Source organism: Ambystoma mexicanum, chromosome 7q (genome assembly GCF_040938575.1).
Source record: "Ambystoma mexicanum isolate Mex_15411 chromosome 7q, UKY_AmexF1_1, whole genome shotgun sequence".
NCBI lineage: Eukaryota > Metazoa > Chordata > Amphibia > Caudata > Ambystomatidae > Ambystoma > Ambystoma mexicanum.
Genome location: NC_090941.1, coordinates 566,697,144 through 566,722,050, shown reverse-complemented (window position 1 = coordinate 566,722,050; position 24,907 = coordinate 566,697,144). Strand labels below are relative to the sequence as shown.

At 50.5% G+C, this 24,907-nt stretch overlaps 1 protein-coding gene across 3 annotated transcripts in view; it reads left to right on the top strand.

The window, feature by feature from the left end:
* The window catches only part of NEK5 (NIMA related kinase 5), a 1,893,692-nt gene that overhangs the window by 1,319,746 nt on the left and 549,039 nt on the right, over positions 1–24,907 (top strand). The window lies entirely within an intron of this gene.

Here is a 24,907-nt window from a genome sequence, read left to right as displayed (position 1 = left end):
AGTGGGGATAAATCCTCTGTGGGTGGGAATAAGAGTAGTGGTCCACCTGCTGGAAAGCAGGCTCCCAGTGGTTCCAGTACCGTGCCCCGCACTCCTGGCACTTGTTGGGAATGTGGGGCTCTGGATCACAAGAAAGGAGACCCCAAGTGTAAAGGTAAGGCACTTGGAGTCCAGGCTGTCAGCATGAGCTACCCTTACCCCATGCCTGAGGTGGAGGCCACTGTCCTCCCCTCCTCAACAGGGATCATCTTTGGTGCTCCCTTAGAGATTTCCCTAGTGTCCCTTTGGGCCTGGGACCAGTACGCAGAATTACTGGTGACAATCCCACCAAACACCCGTAGGTTTTTGAGAAGTGTCCTCTTGAATGGCCAGCCTTCTACTGGTTTGAGAGACACTGGGGCAAGCATGACAGCAGTGGACAGGTCCCTGCTCAAGCCAGATGTAGATGCTCCTCTGAGAACCCCTAGTTTAGCTGGTGGGCCTCCCAAATTATCGCCCGTAGCCTCAGTCACACTTATGATTGGAGATACGACAGCAAAGCTTCCTGTCCTGGTTCAGGACAATGTCCCTGCTAACATTCTGTTAGGAAATTATCTAGTAGAGTTGGGGTTGATCTCCGATGGTCTACCGATGACTGCTGCTGCAGTCACTAGGTCACAGGTGACACAGGGTCTGGCTATGAGTCAGGTACTCGAGCCAAAGGCTAGGCCTAAAGCAAGAAGACGGAAGACGGAAGAACAAGAAGGCCACCTCTGTGAAGGGGGCTCCTTCTCTTCCTGCTGTTCCTACAGCATCCATTGGGATCAATGCTCTGGACTGACTGGGTCCAGTGGAAAACCCAAACTCAACTCCTGAGGGAGAAGAGGCAGAAGACCCTGCTGCGGGAGAGGTGCTCAACCCGGAGGATCACCCTGACCTTCAATGCCTGTAGGCTGAGGGGGGATCCTCCCGGGCGGACTTCTGTAAGGGTCAGAGAGAGAGCAACTTTCTCGAGGGTCTGAGAAAACAGGCCCTGTCCCAGGCACAAGGAGAAGTGCTGATGACATTCCGGATCTATTGGGAGGGTGAGCTCCTTGTTAGTGAGCCCACTAAGCCTGAACATGGTGCCCTCAAGAGGTTGGTGGTACCCCAGATTTACAGGCTCTTCCTTCTGCAGTTGGCACATGAGGTGCCCTTAGCTGGTCATCTTGGGGCCAAGAAGACTAAGCAGAGGCTCTCTGCCCATTTCCACTGTCCCCGGATGGGAGTAGAAGTGGAGTCCCACTGCAGGACCTGCCCAACTTGTCATTTGTCTGGCAAGACTGGAGGCAGTGTCATTGCCCCAATGCAGCTGTTGCCAGGGGTTGGCACACCGTTTGAGAGGCATCGACATTGTCGATCCTCTTGACCCTCCCACTTCTGGTGGACATCGGTTCCTCCTGGTCTTGGTTGATCATGCCACCAGGTGCACTGAGGCTATACCCCATCCAACTGTTACTGCCAAGGCAGTTGCCAGGGCTCTCCTGCCTGGGCATTTTCACCCGTGTTGGATTCTCTAAGGAGGTTGTCTCTGACAGAGGATCCAACTTCATGTCTAGTTACATGAAAAACATTTGGAAAGAGTGCAGGGTAACCTACAAGTTCTCCACCTAGGCGCTTTGGAAGAGCCCCTAAGGAGGAAATGGGATCTCCTCTTGCCATGCTTGCTGTTCGCTAACAGAGAGGTACCTCAAGAGGGTGTTGGTTTCAGACCCTTTGAGTTACTATTTGGACATCCCATGAGGGGGCCCCTTGCCTTGATCAGAGAAGGTTTGGAAGCCACCCCTCCAGGTCCTACCAAGCAAGTGGGGGACTATGTGTTAGGCCTCAGACGGAGGATGACACAGATGATGGGTCAGGCGACAGCGGATCTCAAGGCCAGCCAGGAATTTAATGAGTACTGGCATGACCTTAAAGCCTCGCAAGTGGATTGGACTCCAGGCCAGGAGATCCTTGAGATGGAGCCTACCAAGCCTTTAGCTTTGCCAGACAAATGGACTGGACCCTTCAGGATAATCTCCAAGTCGGGCGAAGTCAATTATCTGGCTGACATGGGAGTCTCTGGGGTAGGCCCTCAAGTATTCCACATCAACAGGCTCAAGCCTTTCCATAGGCGAGCAGAGGGCTCATGTCTCTTGTTAGCTTCAGAGCAAGAAGAGGATGAGAGTGAGCCTCTTCCTGATTTGCTGCATAGCATCCCTCAGGATGGCTCAGTGGAGGGAGTACATCTCTGTCCAGATCTGACAACAGAGCAGCAGAGGGCCTGCACGGCTTTGCTTCGGCAGTATGCCTCTCTGTTCTCACTGACACCAGGCCTTACACCGTGGTGTAGGCACGAAATTGACACTGGTGACAGTGTACCTGTCAAAAGCACGTGCTACCGTATGTCAGATACAGTTAAGAACCACATCCAGGCAGAGGTCGCCAAGATGTTGGATCTGGGTGTTATTGAACCATCAAACAGTCCCTGGTCCAGTCCTGTGGCCCTTGTCCCCAAGGCAAGATCCCACGTAGGTACCAAGGATTGGAGGTTCTGTGTGGACTACCGAGGAGTCAATGCCATCACCAAAACTGACGCGCACCCATTGCCCAGAGCTAATGAGCTTGTGGACACCATAGGTGCTGCCAAATTTGTGAGCACCTTTGACCTTACCTCAGGCTATTGGTAAATAGCTCTTATGGACCATGCCAAAGAAAAGACGCCGTTCTCAACACCTGAGGAACTCTACCAGTTTAGGGTCATGCCTTTTGGGTTGAACGATGCCCCTGCCACCTTCCAGAGATTGATCAATCATGCACTCAGCGGGCTGGAGGCCTTTTGTGTGGCCTACTTAGACAACATTGCCGTCTACAGTTCCACCTGGGAAGAGCATATGACACATCTGGATAAGGTGTTGCAGCCCTTGAAAAGGGCTAACCTCACTATCAAGTTCCAGATAGCTCAGGGGAAAGTCACGTATTTATTTATTTATTACATTTGTTACACGCCCAGACCCACAGGTATCAGTGCGAGGTTACAGACAACTTATAACATTTCTTATACAGTGTTGCATATCAATGAAGAACAGTGAAAGTGATTCAATTTATGACTCTTGATACAGACATGGTAGGCCACTGAGACATACATGTAGGAGATAGGAACATCATTTAAAGTTGTATCTTGGTCATGAGGTAGGAGGGGGTCAAGTCCAACCTCTCCCAAGTACAGTACACAATGTACATGACTGGGAGACTCCCACTACTCAAACCCAGGTGAGAGCCTTTTTGGGCCTCACTGGGTATTATCGCAATTTCATGGCGGACTATGGAACAATAGCTGCACCTCCGACAGCTCTGACTTCACCCAAACAACTTAGGATGGTTAATTGGACTGAAGACTTTCAGAGGGCCTTTGATGGCTTGAAAGAAAGTCTGTGTAGGGCACCTGTGTTATATGCGAATGACTCCAGCAGACCCTTTATCGTCCAGTCGGATGCCTGCAACACCGGAATTTGAGCTGTCTTGTCCCAGTTAGATGACACAGGAAGGGAACATCCGATCATATTCATCAGTAGACAACTCAAGGGTAGAGAACTTAGGTGGGCTACTGTTGAAAAGGAATGTTTTAGCATAGTTTGGAGTCTTGGCTGTGTTAGGCCCTACCTTACGGGGTCTACCTTCAAGGTCCAAACTGATCATAAGCTCCTGAAGTGGCTTATGCAGATCAAGGGTGAGAACCCGAAACTGCTCAGGTGTTCCATTAGCCTGCAAGGGCTAGACTTCACCATAGAGCATAGACTAGGGAAGAGTCACGATAATGCAGATGGCCTTTCCAGAAGGTATGTTGACCATCTGGATGAGGGTGTCTATCTCGTGGGAGATTAGGCACCCTAACCCCAGTCTGTGGGGGTGGAGGGGTGACTGTGATGCTGGAAATGCATCAGAGGGACAGGAGCTCCGTATCCTTGTCTTTTGCTGCTTTTTATCGTGTGTTCTGTCATAGTTTCCGTGCAGGCATTCATGTGGGACTCCTGACGGTGCAGCTCTCTCTTTTGATTTGGTGGACAGATCCATGGCATACCCTTATGGCACGCATGGGTGGGGTTACAACCCTGTGCCCCTAGTGTATGTTTTTGGGCACCTGTGTGTGGCCCACAGAGCAGGGTAAGGGCTGGTGGCAGCTCCATGCTGAATTGACAGGTGCCCTGAGCGTCCTCCATTTTGGGATGCCCAGGCCCTGTCATTGGAATCAGTAGATTCCTGATGGAAACAAGATGGCCCCGTGGCCACTTGCCTTCCATCGCCTGTTACCTTGGTTTTCCCGAAGTCCCGGGAAGCCCTGACTCTGTCCCTTCCCCCTGATTTGATTGGCTTTTGGGTGGAAGTTCCATATAGGGTAGTGTGGGGAAGTGGCGACCAGACTGGCTGGAGCCTTCCCAACAACCGTATGTTGTGGGTACGCCTGTGGGAGGGACCTTGGTGAATGGAGTGTGTGACGAATACACATTCTGTTTTGTGGATGTCTAGTATTTGGTGTTTGACACAATGACTGAGACAGGCCTGCCCGAAACTGGTATGAATGCAGTGTGTAGTATTGAATGGTGTGGTACTTATCCGAATCCACATTCTGTGTTGTGAGTATCTGGATGGAGAAGAATGGCCTGATTGCACTGTGCGCCTGATTGGCTGACTGACTGCCTGAATGCCCTTCTGAGTGATTGGTTGCCTGACTGTGACCCAGCAGAATGAATGGGAGATCAACAGTATATCTGGGGGCCTCTCACTGCTAGAAATCGTTCAGAAGCTGGAGTTGAAACTGAAGCTTAACCTTGAAGCCCTGCTGGAAGAGAAGTATTGCTGTGGCTTTACGTCATTGATCTGAAATCTGCCGTGTCTTCAAGAACTGATCCAGAGAGGACCTGGTTAGGCGCCCTCTTCCCGAGCTACGAGGGACCATCGTGCACTGCTAACCTTTGCTGAAGCGCCTGGAAGTCAGTCTACAAAAGACTGTCATCCAGCCGGAGACGGGGACCGCCGACAAGACACGAAGAAAAGCACCAGACAGCAGTCCACCGTCGCCGACCAGGGTTCGCAGGTTTGCTATAACCGCTGGAGGATTGTGGAAATTAGTTGCCCAGAAGCAGGGACTGCTTGACGCTATGCCGTCGACGACCAGAGCCGCAACGCTCCTTTGTCTAAGACATTTGATTCCCGGACGCGCTCATCCACACTGCTGACCGACTTATCTCGCTGGAGATGGCCAGGCCGTCGATGCACCGAGGAGCATCCGCTGGTGGGTTTCCCGTCACACAATGACCGTAGAGATGCCAGACAACTCGACGCCCTTGCTGGGTCACAGTTCTTCACAAACTCTTTGCGGTCCTGAACTATCAACATTGAGGTGCCCCGCACGCCTCATCCTTGCAGGATATCTTCGACTCGTCGTCAACGAGCACCGTCAGGGTTGAAGCTGCTGCCTCGACGCCAAGTTCACCTTCTTCGAGGCCCATCGACGATCCATGGCTCCTGCTTTAAAGGGAGTCACTCAACAAGGATCCATCGACACCTCCTCGAGGAACTCTGTTATTCCAGGTACATTGGGGTGGTAGAAACACTTTAGAAGGAAATAAGGCTCATTGAACAATATATGGACTGGGCTTATCATATATCTTTATTTTGCAGGTTGCCCAGGTGTGGGGATCTCCACACAGAGCTGTGTCTAGGTAAACGGGGACAGTATTCTGCCAATTGTTCTAATCAACTGCTTTCCTCCTATGTCTATTGTTGGTTACCTTTATTAATTGATTTGTGTGACATTTGACCAGAGTACAGTTGATGCACTTTAATGAAATCTGGTAATAATTGTGATACCACTTAGAACTGTATATATTTGCCATTGTAGAGTAACTGAGCACAAAGTGAGTTATTGTGATATTGTATATAACCTTGAAACTTAATTATATAAAGACTGTGTTTTAACTAATACAGTGTGCGGACATTCCTTTGTGGGTGCTTGGGGACTACACTGTACTTAAGAACTAGCCCGCATCACCTCCTGAGAAGCTAGGCCTTGATTGCTCGTCCATTGCTACCAACAATAGAGAATCTTAGCTGGGGTCCAGTGTGCCTCTCCTCTACCATATAGAGAGCAGAAGTACAGACACCCCCCTCCAGTCTTTACAACTTGGTACCCAGAACTTCTGGAAATATCCAGTTGAAAGAACATTACCAGGGGTAAGTAATTTGTTCTTCTAGCACCCTCCAAAAATATATACAGTATAAAGAGGCAGCCCTTGTTAGAAAGTCTCATGATCTCTGCTTCCAAAAGGTCAGGGTTTTCCCAACTCCCTTGGAAGCAGATCCATAACCCAGGTTCCGAGTGCCAACCAGTCCCAATTGGGACCTTTTGGACCCAGTCCTGGCGCCAGTGGCACCAGGCTCATAAAAATGCCCAGTCCCAGCGCTGGAAGCGCCGGGCTCATAATGCTTGGGTGGACTTACCTGCAGCAGACCATGCTGCTTACTTGCCTGCCAGTTGAGCCTCCGATCCTCTTCTGTTTGGAACTACTTTTCCTGTTGGGTGGGGCAGGAGCCACTCCCTAGATTCAGAACACTGGAACTCTTCTGGAAAGCAGGAAATCTTTTCTTACCTAGGCGTGGCTGTGGAAGGAGACACCTAAGCACTACAGGAGGCTATTTAAACCACACCCGATGGATGAATCTTGCTTTGCGTTATTCTGCATCCTCTGCAGCAGAACGCTCATTGTGTCTTCTGCATCTGATCCTGGGCCTAAGTAAAAAGGCTTACCATCCTGAATCCAGTCTTCAGCAACACCTATAAAGACAAGAAAGAACAGGTTAGCATTACGGTCTTCAGTGACAGCTCTTCACTTACCTGGTCCATCGGCTGTCACCAACGCCTCGCGCTGCATTCCGGCATCTGAAAGACAAAGGCTTACCTACTCTTCGTGCGCTCCGGAGGTCTTCACACTGCATTCCGGCATCTGAAAGACAAAAGCTTACCAACTCTTCGCACGCTCCGGAGGCCTTTGGCGCTGCATCCCGCATCTGAAAGACAAAACAAGGTGCGTTTAAAGACATTGGGGAACTTTAATACTCACGTGCCATTACTCCTTTCCACATCTAACCCAGTGGGTATTCCGGCACCCTGCAGCCGCTCCGAACTTGTACCTGCAAAATAAAAAGACAGTTAGAGCGCATCGTTAAGCAGGCAACAAGCGCTTACTTACGTGCTTCCAGGCGCTTCTATTCATCACACGGGCTCCATCTTCAACTCACTTCAGCCCGTCATCCGCCATCGCCGGAACCCTGCAAAACAAGAAACATCATTACTAAAGACTTTAAAGACATTAGAATTACTCGAAACTTACCGTTCGTGCAGTAAACGACGGACAGCAGTCCTCTGAAGTCAAGAGGCCTGCTCTCCTTATCCAGTGAAGAAACTGGTTACAGCACCCTGCCCCGAGGCAGATGGAGAGCACAGCGTTCACTTACCTAAGGTTAGAGCGTTAACCTTTGGGGTTCTACAGGAGAAGAGAAAGGGAAGAAGAGAGAGACATTCAATAACCCAGTTCCTTAATCCCATATTTTCTATCTGCAGACATCTTACCCTTCGAGTCAGACATACAGTGCACAGAGGTCCAGCCCAAAGAGCCAGCCGTGTGTTACACATCACCTTTGAAGATACGGTATACGCCCAGTCAAGACCGGCGCCTCTACGGGAATCAGGTGAGCGTTACAGAAAGTGAGCCATGGATTCCCCCCCACCCCCAGAGAGAGTGACAAGCAGACAGAACATGGTAGCTCTCTTCCAATATGAACTGGAAAATCAGGGCTGGCCTTTTCTTGAGGATGCTAGGCCTTGTAGCAACCTGCATCCTTTTAGTCTCAGAAGCCAAACTGTGCATTCTTGGACTACAGCGCTGCCTGAGGAGCCAGTTGTCCCAGATCAACGGGGACATGAGGGCCATTATTCTGATTCCCCCACAGATCTCCGCTGCTTTAGTGGGCATTTATGACCAACCTCCTTTGGGTGGTGATGGGGCATTCTGACAGCTGTCACCAATGGTCACCCTCATCACATGCATGTCTTTCATGGGATGAGACGCTTGTCTGCAGGATCTTTCAGTGAGCTATCTGTGGGAAGGCCAGAAGTCCTGTCGAATCAGTTTACTGGAGCTCGGGGCAGTTCATTTGGCATTTCAATCACTCACCCCATCATTGAGAGGTTCCATTGTCCAGGTCCTCACATACGACACCATTGCCATGCACTATATCAGTGGTCTGAAACATTTGGCTCCCCGTATGATTTGGATTGCAACCCCTACCAGCTCTAACAAACATAGCCAATGGTGAGGGGCCAGGGGAGCTGTAGTCCAAAGTATCTAGAGAGATGCCGATTTCAGACCCCTCCAGTACATCAATAAGATGGTTCTCTGCACCCTCTAACAACACAGCCAAACTCTAAAATCTGCAAGGAGCTGGCCAATCCTTATGCAGTTTCCACCTCTCCTGTTCGCTCCCAGGCCCTCTGTATGGCTCTGGCTTGTCACTTTACTACTAAAACTCAGGACATCATATCCTCTCTCCTCCTCTCCCTCTAACTCTCTCAGCCCCCCTCTGGCCACCTACACCCCTCCTCTTCCTTTCTCTTCTTTTGCTACGACAACACTTGATGATGTTTCTAGACAAGTCTGATCTATGAAAGTGTCGTCCACACAGGTGCTCCCCTCCATCGACACCCTCGCTCCAGCCTTGGCCAATTTCTGCAATCCCTCTTTCGCCACTGGATCTTCCCGTATCTCCTGAAGCACTCCCTTGTGCACTCCCTCTTTAAAAAGCCTTCTGCCAATCCTATCCTCCTGGAAAACTACTGCTCGATCTCTATCACTTTTCCAGGCAAACTCCTGAAAAATCTGCCATCTCCCAGTTTACTCTCCACACCGAATCTGTTGGTTGCCACCACAACCATCAGTCTGGCTTCAGAGTAGCCAGAAGCCCAGAAACTGCTCTCTTGCACACTCGTGAAGATCTTCTTTCTAATCTTGACTCTAGCCTTCCTTCTGTCCTTATCCTACTTGACCTTTCCTCTGCTTTTGACACTGTCAATGATGCCATCACGATCAGTCGACTCATCAAGAACCTGGGCATCATGGATCAGGCCCTAGATTGGTTGACCTCCTTCCTTCTGGACTGACCCTCCCAGGTCCAACTTGGGTCCTTTCTCTCCACCACCTCTCTCTGCACATGTGGTGTTCCCCAAGGCTCCAGCCTCTCACCCTGGCTCTTCAATGTCCACCTGGACCCTTTGGCCCACCTGATCTCTACCTTCTCCTCTAACCTTTAGTGTTTTGCGGATGACACTCAGCTCTCTTTCAGGCTCCCCTCAGCCTCCTCTCCTCTCTTGCTCTTTCCTTACTGTCTATCTGTGTCATGAATATAGGACTTATTCACAATACTGGTACAAGTGAAAGGATACAGGTCAATGACCACTGAAAAGGATACAATGATAAAAACAGTATCCGGGTCTTGAGTACATCAAACTGGAAACTCGACGGGAATGATCTGGATGAAAAAGAGACCTTCCAATTGATGGCACTCTATGACTGTATAATTACCACAGTCAGAGGGAGAAATCAATGGAAAGGGCAGGATACAGCATATAGTAGCGAGGCTGTGAAAACAAAATGAAATGGGTCAAGATATTATCAACTTTAGAATATGTCACTATGCAATAGCTATATTAGCACTAACCTGTTGGCATACGGGAATCTTCACAACAAGTCTGTCCTTACATCAGTGACTCCAAAAAGAAACAACAGCAGGAAAAGGGGAAGTTTGTAAGGAAACTAATCCCGAATGGCACAAGGGTCATGCTAGTGCCGGGTTGGTGCACAATTGGATAGCGTCCATGAAGTCTAGTGCACAGGTAAACATAGAATTCCAGGATAGACAAACTGATGAAGGAGTTCTATTTAATAGCCTATGTCAATGCCCTTGAAGTAGAAACATACACTTCTCAGTAGTATCCCAATTGCTAATTAATGGTGCCCTTCTTAAAGAAGTAAACAGTTCCCAGAAGTATCCAATTAGAAAAAGGAGAATAAAGACACAGAGAACAATGTCACCTGTACCTTTACATAAGGAGGCACGAGTTAGGAGGCTCGAAACACCCGCCGTGTCATAACGATGTAAGCAGGAATTCAAACAGCCGCTGTCTCAATGTGGCTGTGAGTTGAGAGGTAGCCTTCCAGTCAGCGTGGCTGAACAGCTGAGACATTGCAGCCGCTGGATCAGCGCGGCTTTAATAAGTGTCAGGAACAGCAGCCGTTCAGTGTCGCCGTGTGCGAAGGGAAGAACATCTGTTAGGAACATGTGGCTATAGCCGCGGAGTAATCACCACGCCGGGAGCGCGCGGTAGAAGCTGCTAGGCAAGGGGCAGCCTCCGAGTCGGAAATGTGAAAGGAAATCTCCTTTCATGAACGGCAGCAGAATACAGCTCGAAACTGAGCTAAGAACCCAGAGAAGCAGCAGAAGTAATCCGAATCTGCAGGAGTTCCAAAACAAACGAAGCTTCAGGAAATAACGAGGTCAAACAAAACAACGCAATCAGAAGCAGCACGCTGAGTTCCAAACACTGCTAAATAGCACGTAATGGATCACGTGATCAGAAGCGAACATGTGATCTTCTGCAACGTGAAAACAATAAACGCTGCTTTCCTGGTAAAAAGCCTGACAGCTTCAATTTTATATAGAACCGTTCTATGGGCGGAATGAGTGCCTTGATGGACAATTTTGGGTAAACATGAATCGGTGTTGGCAGGCCTGCCAATCTGCGGTTCAGGATTTGTGCGCCTCCAACGATTTGCTAGTTAGACTGAGATCCTTCTCATTGGGACCCTTTCCACGGCTCCTGGTTTACCTCTCTCACTCAGGCTACTCTTTTTGGGCCCTCTTCCTTCGCCTTCCTGTGAGTTGAAAAACCTTTGTGTCTTCTTTGACTCCACTCTCTCCTTCTCTCCTCACATTACGTACCTTGGCAAGAAGGCCCACTACCAGCTGCACTTCCTCAGAGGTATTCTTCCTTTTCTCACCTTCCCCCAGAAGCTCACTGTCTCCAGAGCCCTGGTTCTCTCTAGCCTGGACTACTGCAACAGCCTCTTTCTCAATCTGCCGTCCTCTTCTCTCCGCAACTAATCCAGAACAGAACTGCAAGACTTATCTTTGGCCTCAAGCCCAGGGATGCTATCTCTCCAGCCCTGAAATCTCTACACTGGCCTCTGGTGACTGCAAGGATCAAGTTCAAAACCCTCTGCATCGCTTCCAAGGCTTTCTGGGGCCGGGACATGCATTACATCCAACTCTCAATTTCTAAATACCTTCCTTCCTGAGCCCTTCGCTCCACTACCTCCAACTCTCTAAGGGTCAGACGCTTCTCCAGGCAGAGAGTGGGGGGGTGGTAGATCTCTCTCCTCTGCAGGCCCCTCCCTCTGGAATGGTCTCCCTGCCCCTCTCAAACTTGGTGTTCCGGAAGAAGCTCAAGACCTTCCTTTTCTCCTCTGCTTTCTCTCTCCCTCCTCTGCTGACCTACCCGTCTGCTGTGCCGACTGGTTGCTTGGCTACCCTCAGAGTCTCACTGGGTACCAGACTCCTCCATGATCAGTCTCACCTGCACTGCCTCCGCTCCTACCACGCACTAGGGGCTGTAACTGTAACATCTACAGTCCTCTGCCCCCCTGCACTTAACCAGAGCCACACTGCCCTGGCTGCACTTACTCAAAGCAATGCTGCCATGATTGCACTTCCCAATTCCTTCTCCCTGGCACTTTCCCCATCTCGCTCCCGCCCTGCACTTTGTGATGTTGAACTTGCACGATCTGAATGACACAAGGCCTAGTAAGATCGTTTGTCTTGTCCTCCCTCTGTCTTCCCCACCATGTCTTGTCATGACTTGAAACACTTGTGTATAGGCGCATTATAAATTAGATATCATATCACATCAAATATCATATCATGGGTGGTGTGCAATCGGTCAAACTGTACGGGGAGGCCATGCTTCTTTGGTAATGGACGATAAAAAAAAAGAAGTATGTGACAGGATCTCATTTTGCCAGCAGACTGAACACTCAGGCTGATGTGCTGAGTTGCCTCCCAGGTGTATCGCACAAGTGGTAAATGAATGGTGATATTGTGGAGGAGATCTTTTCCGAGTGGGGGTTTCTCCAGATCTACCTGTTTATCTACAGATTAAAAAAAGGAAGTGCAAGATCTTCTGTTCGAGGGTATTCTTACGTTCCATGTCCTTCCCTCCATACCCATAGGATGTCCCTCGGAACGGGGATGCGACCGGAGCATGTGGCAAACCACCGCCCCCTTTCTCTTTTTTTGGTGGGGGTAGAGCAACAAGTTATCAGCTGCCTCTTGTTGCACATAAAACATCTATTACCTCCATGGCACATGCCCAATGGATTTTGCCGGTGCGATGGGTACCCACTAAGCTATTCCTCCGCATTTATCGCTTAGGCGAACAGAAGCTGTGGTGTACTTGCGATGCCTGTCTCTCTTTTTCACGTCGAGCACTCTGTAACCGGTGCACACAGTGGGAAACAGTATTCAACAGGAAGTTCACCATCGAGGACCAATAATTTGTTGAGCCAAGACTAAAAGTAAATGAATTATTGCTTCACTCATGCGGGTGAAACTCTACGTTGCATCCACCCGCACAGGATGAGTGAAATAGAACCTCTCCTATCGACGTCTGCTGGCTGTACTGGGCCCAGCTTGACATCCTACAAGGGAATGCCACGACATTCCAGATCGAAATGTCACCCGCTCATGATCAGGGAGGGGGTTTAACCCCTCGATGTACAGAGACTTGAAATGCACCCCACTTCCATGCCAAGTGCACAGAGCACAGCAGAATGCTGCTATACAAAAGTCAATAATGGAAGTACCCCGTACCCGTGACATCACAGAACAAGTGAGGGATAAGAATCCTAACTGGGAGATCACTCATATCCGCAGGTTTGAAACAAAGGCATCATGGTGCAGGGGAGCAATAAGGTCCTATCTTACAGTCTCAGCTTCGCATACAACAGACAGTAGTATTGTTACCAAAAGAGCATGATGAGCAGGACAGAATTCCAGGTCATACACAGACGTACTCAAACATACATAGGCTTATGTCTACAGTCATCAGAAGATACACCTAAGGATCAGTTTAATGGGGGAACTGTGTAATAGACATGTCTTGGCCTCCCTTGGAATAGCACCTTAGGAAAATACCTAGGAAAAGAAGGAGGATCTAGTGCACAGACCCACACCAGCCTTACCGGTGAGTTCTATGACAGCACATGTGTCAGTCTCGGATCTTTGAACCACATGTATATTGGACAGTCCCAATGAGGGAAGTGTATACAGGCTCACCTTTTTGGCAACCAGACCCTCTGCAACATCTCCACAATAGATTTACTTCTCAGATTCTGCCACAACATCCCTGTTGTTCAACTGGCATCGGCCAGAGAACCTTTCCTGGCCAGGGAGACAAGTTACACTCATGACTCACTTCAAACAATTCCTGCAAAGCCCAGATATGCACACATTTTTTAAAGATCTCATAAAAGAGATATAACCCGCGCAGGCTAACACAAGTCAACACAGGCTAACACAAGTGGTATGCAGCAGACACACCATGAGATTGGGGGACATTGTAGAATTGCTACAGCTCCCAGTTATGGAAGTGCCAGCTGTGGAAACTGGGGTAATATCAGAGCTTCTCCCAAAAAATTCAGAACTAACAGGTATTCTCTTACAGCTGGACATATTGGCGGAGTCCAAACAATATTGAAAAACCATACAATGTTATCAGGTCAACAGGAAAATGGACACACTTTATAAACAAGTGCCTTCTGAGATTGTTTCTATGACTAGCAATCCACCAACGGATTCAGATGTGGTTTCCGATGCCTTGGCACCAGTGAAGGCACCATCGAGCACTGAATCCAGTTCGATCTCGCCATCAGGCAAAGAAGAGGGGGCAATTGATGCAATTGACAGACAAGTATATTTAAACAGTTGACTGCACTTAAGAATGAGTGAATGCAGATGCATACTCGCAGCTTGTAACAACAATCTCTTGTGTGATATGAAGGAGTTTGCAGAAGATCTGTCAATTGACAGAAAGGATCAGTTCCATGTGGCACTCAAGGATTCTACGATGGTAGTGAGTGACATCCTCTCAGCAACAGTTGGCCATGTTGAAGTATGTGCCTTGGGGTGGGTCTCAGAAGGGGAGCATGGCTAAAAAGCACAAAGTTACTTGCAGATGTGCAAGAAAATGTGAGAGCATTACACTTTGATAGGATACATCCGTTTCATCCATCAACAGATGATTAGTTGACGAAAGAGAAGGCACACTCTTTAATGGAAAAGTCTTTCTGCCATCAAAAGAGAAGGCACACTCTTTCATGGAAAAGTCTTTCCGCCATTTCACGTGTCACCATCAGATCAAGCCGATACTCTTTTCAATAGAGGAGTCAGCATAATGCCAGCGGGTTCAAATATTTCTTATCACGAAATCAGAGCAGAGACAGGAGAGGGCAAAACACAGGCACCCAGGCAAAAAAAAAAACTCAAACGAGGAAAGCCTTTATAAGCCTAGCATCATTGCAACCGGACAAACCTAAGATCTGGGGTTCCATTGGCCCAGCAGCACTCAACACCTGTGGTGGGGGGAATAAGCCTCTACGTAACATCCTGAAGGCCAATGACCTCTGACCCTTGGACCCTGTCAAATGACTACCGACTTTCCCACTTCCCCAACAATTGTCATCAAACCGAATTGAAGGATTATTGAAACTACAAAAACTGTATGCAATAGAGAAGATCCCCTTGGAGAACCCAGTGCATCGCTACTTATCACACTTCTTTGCTCTTCCAAAGGAGGACAAAGCAAGGTGGAGGACTATTCTCGATCTGTCAGGCTTCACCGACAATCTGCCAACAGACAGGCTCAAGATGATTACACAGTGTCAGACCCTCTCAGCTATGTAGGAAGGGGATTTGGTGTTTGCTGTTGACCTAAAGGACACCTATGGGCACATATAGCTTTGGCCTCCACATCGTGAATTCCCCAGGTTCTCCATTCAAGATCTGCATTTCCAGTATAAGGTTCATATCTACCTATATCTGGACGACTGGCCGATTTGAGATCATACACCTTCTCATGTGCACGACTCTGTTACACTGGTGGTTCAACAGACTTTTGTACTGGCCCTCACCATAAAAATGGAAAAGTTGATTCTAACACCTACAAGAAATGTTCACTTGATTTGAATTGTATGGGACTGTATGGAAGGAAGGGTTTAGCTGCCTTCCAACAGACTGGACAATATAAAGTCTCTCTCGCTCACAAGACTCACAGACATATACCACATAAAAGAGTGTATGCAAGTTGGTAAATGCGATTTAGGGGACAGAACCCTTGCAAACCTGTGGTCATAAGTTTTATTTAATTAGACTTTCTGTAAAAAAAAAGGTTTTTAGACATTTTTTGAAGTGTAATAAGGATACACATCCCCTAATGTCTGGCAGAAGCGAAGGAGCCCAGGCATTAAAACTAGCCCCACCAATCTTTTTTAGAGTGACATGTGGTTGGTATAAGGTCACACTATTGTTAGAACGGAGAGTCCATCTGACAGGAGTTCTTTTCACTCTGGAGGAAAGGTAGAGCGGGGCTTCGCCTGCCAGGCATTTAAACACTAGGACAGAACCCTTGAACAGGATACGCTGCTCAACTGGGAGTCAGTGCAAGTTTTTGCAGGATTCAGAAACCTGTGAACGGCGACTAAGCCCACAGACACGTTCTGTGTTACCTGGAGCTTCTTTATATTAGCTTGAGGTGTGCCCACCAAAAGACTGTTGCAGTAGTCTAACTTTGTATTCACTATGGCTGCTGCAATCAGGGCCCTATTAGCTTCTGATAAATAGGGGCGGATCTGCCACAATAAATTGACATAGTAGGAGCATGAGGATTTAAAAAAGAAGACATGTTTTTTAAAAGAGAGATGAGAATCAAAAAAGGGATAATCTTCCTATTAACCACAAAACAATTATATTGTGCGTCTAAGTTCTTTAATCTGTGTCTTTGAGTCATTTAAAGCCAGGGAGTTAATGGCCATCCACTTCTCTATAACTTTAAACACTTTGTCAACTCTGGCCACATCATCCTTGTACACCCTAGAGAGCTTAAATACTATTTGGGTGCCATCTATGTAATTTGAAAATTCGACCCCTAGAGAATTAAGAACATTGCATAACAGTTGAACATATACATTAAAAAGCAAAGGCGACAGGCGTGATCCCTGTGGGACACTGCATGTTAGGAATGTCCTTTGGGATTGGGCCTCTCCCCCAACCACACTTGCCGTCCTTGGTCCCAAAAAGGATTCGAACCAGGATGCTGTGGCTGGCCTTCAATTCCCTACATTAACAAACCTGTCTGCCAACAGATCATGATCAACCAAGTAGAAAGCCGACAAAAGGTCCAAGAGTAAAAGCAGTGCCACGTTCTCCTCCTCGATAATTCCAGTAACATTAATTTTTAAATCTTAGAGAGCAGTCTCTGTTCCATGATTTACACAGAAACCCAATTTCTCATTAGGTAGAATGTCATGCTCTTCCACAAATGTTAGATATTGGGAGCAGGCTACTATTGATTATTTTCAGAATAAAAGGAACATTTGTGACAGGCCTAGCTACTGCATAAACTAAAATGGACAGAAGGTTGTCAGATGATTCTTGTGGCCCGTTTCTGGTCATAAGAGGTTCTGGTTTTTGGATCTGTACAACATAAGTAGTCAACCACGATGGCGTTGCCAGAGTGGACGGACATTCTCTTGCAACAGCAAGGACTGATTCTCCACCCTAGCACTCAATTTCTGTCCTTAGCAGCCTGGTACCTGAGGACTTAGTTTATGGGCATCTAGGCCTCCCAGGAAAGAATATGGCTATCATAATAGCGGCCAGGAAAGGGAGCACAAGTTCTCAATAATCAAGAAAATGGGCTTGTTTCTGACATTGGAGTTTGAGGAGCAAGTTAGACCTCTGAGAGGCTACACAGAATGACATACTGTCATTCATTACAGAGCTGGCAGAATCTGGAATGTCTGTAGAATCATGTACAACTTACTTGGCAGCAATGGGGGCCTACCTGAATACAGGAAGCAAGGTGGTATCCATGACAAATCTTTTGGTAAAGAAGCACTTTAATGGGCTTTAGAGACTTCATTCCCCTAGAGAATACGTTCATGCATAAACACTTTGAGCCACTGGTTTTGGCAGACTTAAAGTGGATAACCATGAATACTGCTTATTTGGTGGTGGTAACGTCAGCGTGTAGAATATCAGAATTGTAAGCTTTATATATAGAAGACCCTTATATCATCTTCCACGGGAACAAGGTCATCTTAAGGACAAAGGCAGGATTCTTACCCAAGATAGTCAGTGATTTCCACATCAATGAGGAACTATCCCTGTCTGTTTTCTTCCATCCACAGAGGCCTAAGAGGTGCTTCACACGTTTGCCAGAGTATTAAAAAATGTTACTTGGTCATGACAAAGAATCTGCTCAAAAGGAACTCAACTCCCTGTGGACCAGCATCAAAAGCTTCTATAGCAAGATGTATGGTTTCCACTATTTTGGAAGGTTACAAATAGCAAAATAAAACAGCTCCAAAGGGGATGCATGTTTTTTTGGTGCAGGAGAAGGCAATATCTGTGGCTTCCCAAAGACACACCCATTTTGGAAATTTGTAAAGCAGCAACGTGGGCTACACCACACTTCTTTCAACATGATTTGTTGTATCAGAACTGTCCTAAAGAACCTCTTTTATTATACAAAAAGGATGGGTATGCCTTTCATCATGGACATCGGGGAGCGGCACATAGGAAAACTGCCATTTAAATTCTAACTGCCTGTTAACATTAATTAGGGTGCTTTATGATTCCATGAGTATGGAGGGAAGGCGACGGGACGTAAGAGTATAGAAAGGTTGCTCACCGTAGTAGCACTGGTTCTCTTAGTCCATAGTCCCCTTCCCTTTATATGCCTCACAGCTACTCCAACAAAGGGTGGGGCATGCAGAGGAGGTACCATGCAGCGCATGGCATGGCGCACCCCTTTGCTGAAAATTCTAAAGGCTGATAAGCGTAACACTGTTGTTCTGGGAGGGTAGCTCAGCTGCAACGTGTGTGCCTTGGAAGCAAGACGACACAAAGCAACACAGGTTCGATCCCGGGTCCGCGCTTAGAAACCTCTGGGTGTTTGAGCACGTTATAAATACGCAACTAAGACACAAAAAAACAATTACGCAACTAAAAAAAAAAAACAATTTCTGGAACATCGCCTCGATGCCCCTGGCCTGTGTGAGCGCTTTAAAAATGTAAAAAATATATTTCTCCAGCATGGGGTCTGGCATGGATTCACATGCTCATGAATATTCCCCGTCGTCAGGCTGGGAATCCTCGGTAAAGAAAAAACCAGTTTCAGTTTAGTTTCTGATCTGTCTTTCGTAGTAATAACCAATCACTGGTCTCTGCGTCATACTGACCACAGCCAATGACTGCCCTCTACCTAAGCACCGCCTCTGGCAGCCATCTTCAGATTTTTACCGCACATTCATGTGTTGGGATCCCCGTGCTATTGCTCTCGAGCGTTAGTGATATTTTTTTCACGTTTTTTCTCAAAAACTTTGTTTTTTCGGTCAAAAGAGCCTCAAGCTACACCGACTCTCCATCCGATCAACGGGGACCCGTGTCGGATTCGTCTGCGCCCCTCAAGGGTGAAGATTTCGTCGAGCTACGCTTTTGGAGGACTCCAGAAGTTTCTCAGGCCCGGTCATGGCCCAGGAGAAGGGAAGCTCGACGCCCGGAAAGCTGTTCAGGGTCTGCCCTGGATGCCAGCTGCAGAACGTCTTCAAGGAGGACGAACACTCTTTTTGTCTTTACTGCCTACATGAGGACAAGACGCACGTGGAGAAGGACTGTGCGTTTTGCTGCAATATGTCGGAGCGGACCATGAAGGACCGCCATCAACGTCTCGCCAACTGGCTGGAAGGGAAGAGCCCGTCCGGCGAGAAGAAGAGGAAGAAATCTGAGCGGTCTTCTAAGACCTTTGAGGACGCCCCGGCGATGGGGGTCCAACATAAGGCCAAGCACCGCGAGTCCGCTGGCACCGGGAGCGCCGAACGGTCGGGCTCTACGGGCGCCAGGCTGGGCGCACCCTCCCCGGCACCATCAACCACGAGCCAACGCTCTGGGTCGGGTAAGAGGAAGGCCGAGCACCCGGCGAGGCTCCTGGAGAGGCCCCGGTCGAGCTCGAAGGCGGAGGGGGAGCGAGGCAGTGTCCCCCCCTCAAGGATTAGGCGGTGAGCGCACCTAAGGTGGTGAAGGCCTTAATCCATCCGGCCAAGCCCTCTATCGAAACTGTCGCGGCGGCCCTCGCTCAGCCTGTGGAGGCTACACCAGTGGTGGCGACCTCGGGGCTCAGAGTCTCCCTGCCACCTCGGAGGGAGTCCTCTTTTGTGCCCATCGATAGGACCCCCGTGAAATCCCCCGTGGGGAAGAAAAAGGGGGGGCAGGGCGTCGTCGTAGATTCGGCCTCAACCTCGGAGGAGGAGCTGGTCGAGGTCTTAAGCCACGGCCTCGGCGTGGAAGAAGACCGGCCCGTCGGGATGGATCCCGACGCAGGTGACGACGAGGGTACCGACGGGGCCCCTGATCGCCCGTCGGATTCCCCTCTGCCAGTGCCGCGAGACAACTCGGCGGCCATTTTGTTGGCCATACAGTCCTTATGCTCAGAGATAAGGACGAGACTACCGTTGCCGACGGAACCTCTCCCGTCGGGGGACCCAGAACCGGGACCTTCTGGGGTTCCCCCTACCAAGAAAAGAAGGATCCACCCTCCGCCTCCTTTTCAGCCGTCGCGCCCCTTCCAGCCCTCCTCCCCGTCCACCCGAGGGGATGATACGGGGACTGACACGGCAGCGACGGGTACGGACGACGAGGTATACGACGAGGATGTACCGTCGTCGCCTCCCACCAGGGCTTCTCCGCCCGACGAGATTGGATCGTTCCACACCATGATCGCCAGGGCATCCGAGCTTTTCCAACTCTGCCCTGAGGAGAAGAAGAAGGAAGGTTTCCTTTATCAGCGGCGCGATGCCAAGAGGAAGACGGTCCTCGCAGTGCCTCTATTGGACGACATTTGGGATTAGGGCCTCACCCTCCTCAAGAACCCTTCCACGACGCCAGCTAGAAGAGACCGGTACGAGAAAAAGTACCGGGTCCCGGACACGGCCCCCCTGTGCCTCTGGGCGCAGCCTACCCCGGACTCCGTTGTCTCCGCGGCGGCCAGGAAAAAAGCGGGGGGGGGGTGCGGCCTCCACATCGACTTCCCCACCGGACGGCGAGGGAAAGAAATTGGACGCTATGGGACGCAGAGTCATCTCGTCTGCAGCGACGACGATTAAAGCGGCCAACGCCTTGGCTATCGTGGCCCGCTACGACAGGGAGCTCTGGTACAAACTGGCTCCCTGCTGGACTTCTTGCCGGACGACAAGAGGGCAGAGGCCCTGGAGATCCTGCAGGAAGGTGAGGTGGCTTCGGACCACGCCATTACCGTTGCGACGGACATCGCCGACACTGGGTTCCGCCAGTTGGGCAACGGCGTTTGCCTTAGGTGGCGTGGATGGCTCAAGGCTACGGACTTCCGTCAAGACGTTCAGACCAGAGTCCTCCTGGACATGCCCTTCGATCGGAACAACCTGTTTGGGAAAACAGTGGACGATTCCCTTCAGGCCATTAAAGCGGACACCGAGACGGCCCGGGCCCTTGGAGTTCTGCAACAACGACGGACGCCCTTTCGGAGCAGCGGAGGCAAGGGCGCCTCCAAAGGTTCCGGCGGCGGTTTCTCCACCTACCGTGAAGCGGCCCGCTCGTCGTCTCAGGAGGCCTACAGAGGACGAGGCAAGTCTGGCGGACCCCGCCGTCGTCGCCAAGGAGGTCAAGGCGGCAAAGCCTCGTCGAAGCAGGATTGAACCGGCCGTGGGGTCGGGCCCCCACCGAAGCACCCCGGTGGGAGGCCGGCTGGCGAGCTTCGTCAGCGTGTGGGAGTCCATCTCCACCGACCGTTGGGTGCTGGACGCCTTGGCCCGGGGCCACGCACTCGAGTTTCAAAGAAGGTGTCCGCGCGTCCCCCCCCGTGGCCAGGAAAGAACTTCACGTCCCTCAACTTCTCCTGGAGGTAAAGGCGATGCTCAGGAAGGGCGCCATCGAACTCGTCCCAAAGAGGCTTCGGGGCTCCGGAGTTTACTCGAGATACTTCCTTGTGAAGAAGAAGACGGGGGGATGGCGCCCCATACTGGACCTGCGACGTCTGAACAAGTTCATCAAGGCGCAAAAGTTCCGGATGGTCACCCTCCAGCACGTCCTGGGTCAGCTGGAGGAAGGAGACTTCCTGTCGTCGTTGGATTTGGAGGATGCCTACTTCCATATTCCCATCCTAAAGGGGCACAGAAAATTCCTCAGGTTTGTGGTCCAAGGGCGTCATTACCAGTTCAAAGCCCTCCCCTTTGGACTACGGTCGGCACCCAGGGTGTTCACCAAGTGCCTCGCACCGGTGGCGGCGCAGCTGCGCCGCGAAGGGATCCACGTCTACCCCTACCTGGACGACTGGCTCATCCGAGTTTTCTGTTTCTGGGAGCGAGGCTCAACACAGTGTCCCTTCTGGCCTCCCCGTCGGAGGAGAGGACCAGGACCATCCTGGGCAAGGTGCAGCGGATGTTGGTGGCCGACGCGGCCAAGGTGAGGTCCATCAAGTCCCTCCTCGGAATGATGTCTTCCTGCATCTACCTCATTCCCATGTGCAGGCTCCGGATGCGCCCGTTGCAGGAGTTCCTGGACGCGCGCTGGATCCAAACGACGGGCAGCTTCGAGGAAAGGATCACACTGGACGAGAGTTTCCGACGAGCGATCCGGTGGTGGGGCACCCGTGCGCATCTGACGGCGGGCATGGACTTCCAGACCCCAGCTCACCAGGAGACAGTGACCACGGATGCCTCCCTGGAAGGGTGGGGAGCGCACACCAAAAATCTGCACGCGAGAGGCCTTTGGCTCCCGACGGAGAAATCCCTACATATCAACGTCCTGGAGCTCCGTGCAGTGTTTTGGGCCCTCAGGTCCTTCCTTCCGTCCCTCAAGGGCAAGGTGGTGAGGATCTTCACCGACAACACCACCACCATGTTTTACATCAGGAAACAGGGCGGAACCAGGTCCCCAGCACTGTCCAAGGAGGCGCAGGACCTGTGGCATTGGGCAGTCGCCCAAGGGATGTTTCTGGTGCCGTTTCATCTGGCAGGGATAAAAAACACCATCGCCGACTCACTCAGCAGGGAGCTGCGCTCGTGCCACGAGTGGGAACTACGGCAGGATCTAGTGGATCGCCTCTTCCGACGGTGGGGCACACCCCAGATCGACCTGTTCGCGACGGCGACGAACTCCAAGTGCCGGAGGTTCGCCAGCAGGTTTCCCCAGGCGAGGAGCATGGGCGATGCTTTCTCGTTCCCCTGGGAGGGCCTGTTCCTCTACGCGTTCCCTCCTTTGCCACTGCTAATCCGGCTCGTCAACCAGCTCAAGAGGTCACGGTGCAGGATGATCCTCGTCGCACCTGCGTGGCCGAGGCAGATATGGTTCCCGGACCTTCTGGACTTGTCAGCGTCCCCGCCAATCAAGCTGCCGGTGGACGCGGATCTGCTCTCCGGCGAAGGAGGCTCCATCCTCCACCACGACCCGAAATCGCTGAACTTGCAGGCCTGGCTCCTGCAGCGCTAGAGTTTGGAGGATACGACATACCGGCCGACTGCAGAGAGGTTCTTGCAAAGGCCAGGGCGTCCTCGACTCTTAAATGCTACGGACACAAATGGAAGAGGTTTTCTGTCTGGTGCCACGCACAGAAGATTAACCCTCTACGGATTACGGCTCCCCAGGTACTGCCGTACCTGCTGACGCTGGCCAAAGCTGGACTGGCACACGCGTCCATCAAGATTCATCTTGCTGCGATCTCCCGATACACCAGAACCACGGGCCGGTCGTCCCTGTGGTCTCATCGTCTGGTGAAAGAGTTCATGAAGGGACTGTTCAGATCGTTCCCGCCGGTGAAGGCGCCGGCCCCGGCGTGGGAGCTCAACGTGGTGCTGACCAAGCTCATGGGACCTCCGTTCGAGCCTCTGCACTCGGCCCCGTTGAAGTTTCTGTCGTGGAAAACAGCGTTTCTTGTGGCCATCACCTCCGCACGACGGGTGGGAGAGATCCAGGCCCTTTCCTGCAAGGCCCCGTACTTGACTTTTCACGACACGAGGGTAGTGCTCAGGACGCACCCCTCCTTCATGCCCAAGGTACCGTGGGACTTCCACCTCAACGAACCCTTGGTGTTGCCTGTGTTCTTCCCGTCGCCTTCGTCGCGGGCTGAGAGGACTTTGCACTCGCTGGATGTGGCTAGAGCGCTGAAGTTCTACGTGGACCGCACAAAGTGTTTTCGGAAGACGTCACAACTCTTTGTGATTTTCGGACCTGTCAATCAGGGGAAGGCTCTCTCGAAGGCTTCCATTTCCAGATGGCTCTCCGGCTGTATCATGTACTGTCATCGGTTGGCAAACCGACCGCTGCCTGGCCGTCCGAGAGCCCATTCCACCAGAGCGATCGCAGCTACCACGGCGTTCCTTTCTGGTGTGCCCCTGCTGGACATATGCAGGGCTGCTATGTGGAGGTCGACGCACACCTTCACGAAATTCTACTGCGTCGATCGGGATTCCAGGGAGGAGTCCAGGGTCGGCCAAGCAGTGCTGCGCAACCTGTTCGCCTGAGGTGAGCCTGGTGAGGAGGTAAGATGCTAAATGTTGAGTTTGATGTAATGCTTAATGTTGAGCCTTTGCCACCTCCCGTGGTTGTGCATGTGTGTACTGCTATGTATTCTTTATTCATGAGCATGTGAATCCATGCCAGACCCCATGCTGGAGAAGGAACAAGTTACTTACCTGTAACTGTTGTTCTCCAGCATGGGTCTGGCATGGATTCACATGCGAACCCTCCCGCCTATCCCTCTGCGGCTCTTCACTTGGTCATACTGCCACTTCACGTGCTTCCAAATCTGAAGATGGCTGCCAGAGGCGGTGCTTAGGTAGAGGGCAGTCATTGGCTGTGGTCAGTATGACGCAGAGACCAGTGATTGGTTATTACTACGAAAGACAGATCAGAAACGAAACTGATACTGTTTTTTTCTTTACCGAGGATTCCCAGCCTGACGACGGGGAATATTCATGAGCATGTGAATCCATGCCAGACCCATGCTGGAGAGCAACAGTTACAGGTAAGTAACTTGTTCCAAATACTGTGAGTAACTCTTCCGTACTCTTACATCCCAACCCCTTTCCTGCAGGGAACATTCCCGCCACTCCCCCAGATTCTTTTTGTGTTGAAGAAGTTGAAGCAGAGCAGACAACAATGGTTTTGTTTCATGCAAACTGGGCACGGAGGATCTGTTACCCAGTCATGATGAAGATGCTGTTCCCCCCTTCTTGGAGGATCTATTGAAGGAAAGATCACATGACCTAAGCAGGTGGCAAGATGCTTCACCCCAGTTCTAGGAATCTGAACCTTTATGCCTGGCTACGGTGCCCCGTCTGTTTAGATCCTGGGCTGGAGTTTGTCCTTCTGTCCTGGTTAGGCTGTGTGCTTGTTGACCCGATGCTGCCGCGGTGTACACGACAGAGCAGAAGGACAAACTCCAGCCCATGATCTAAACAGACGGGGCACACTCATCTCTAATACTTTAGCC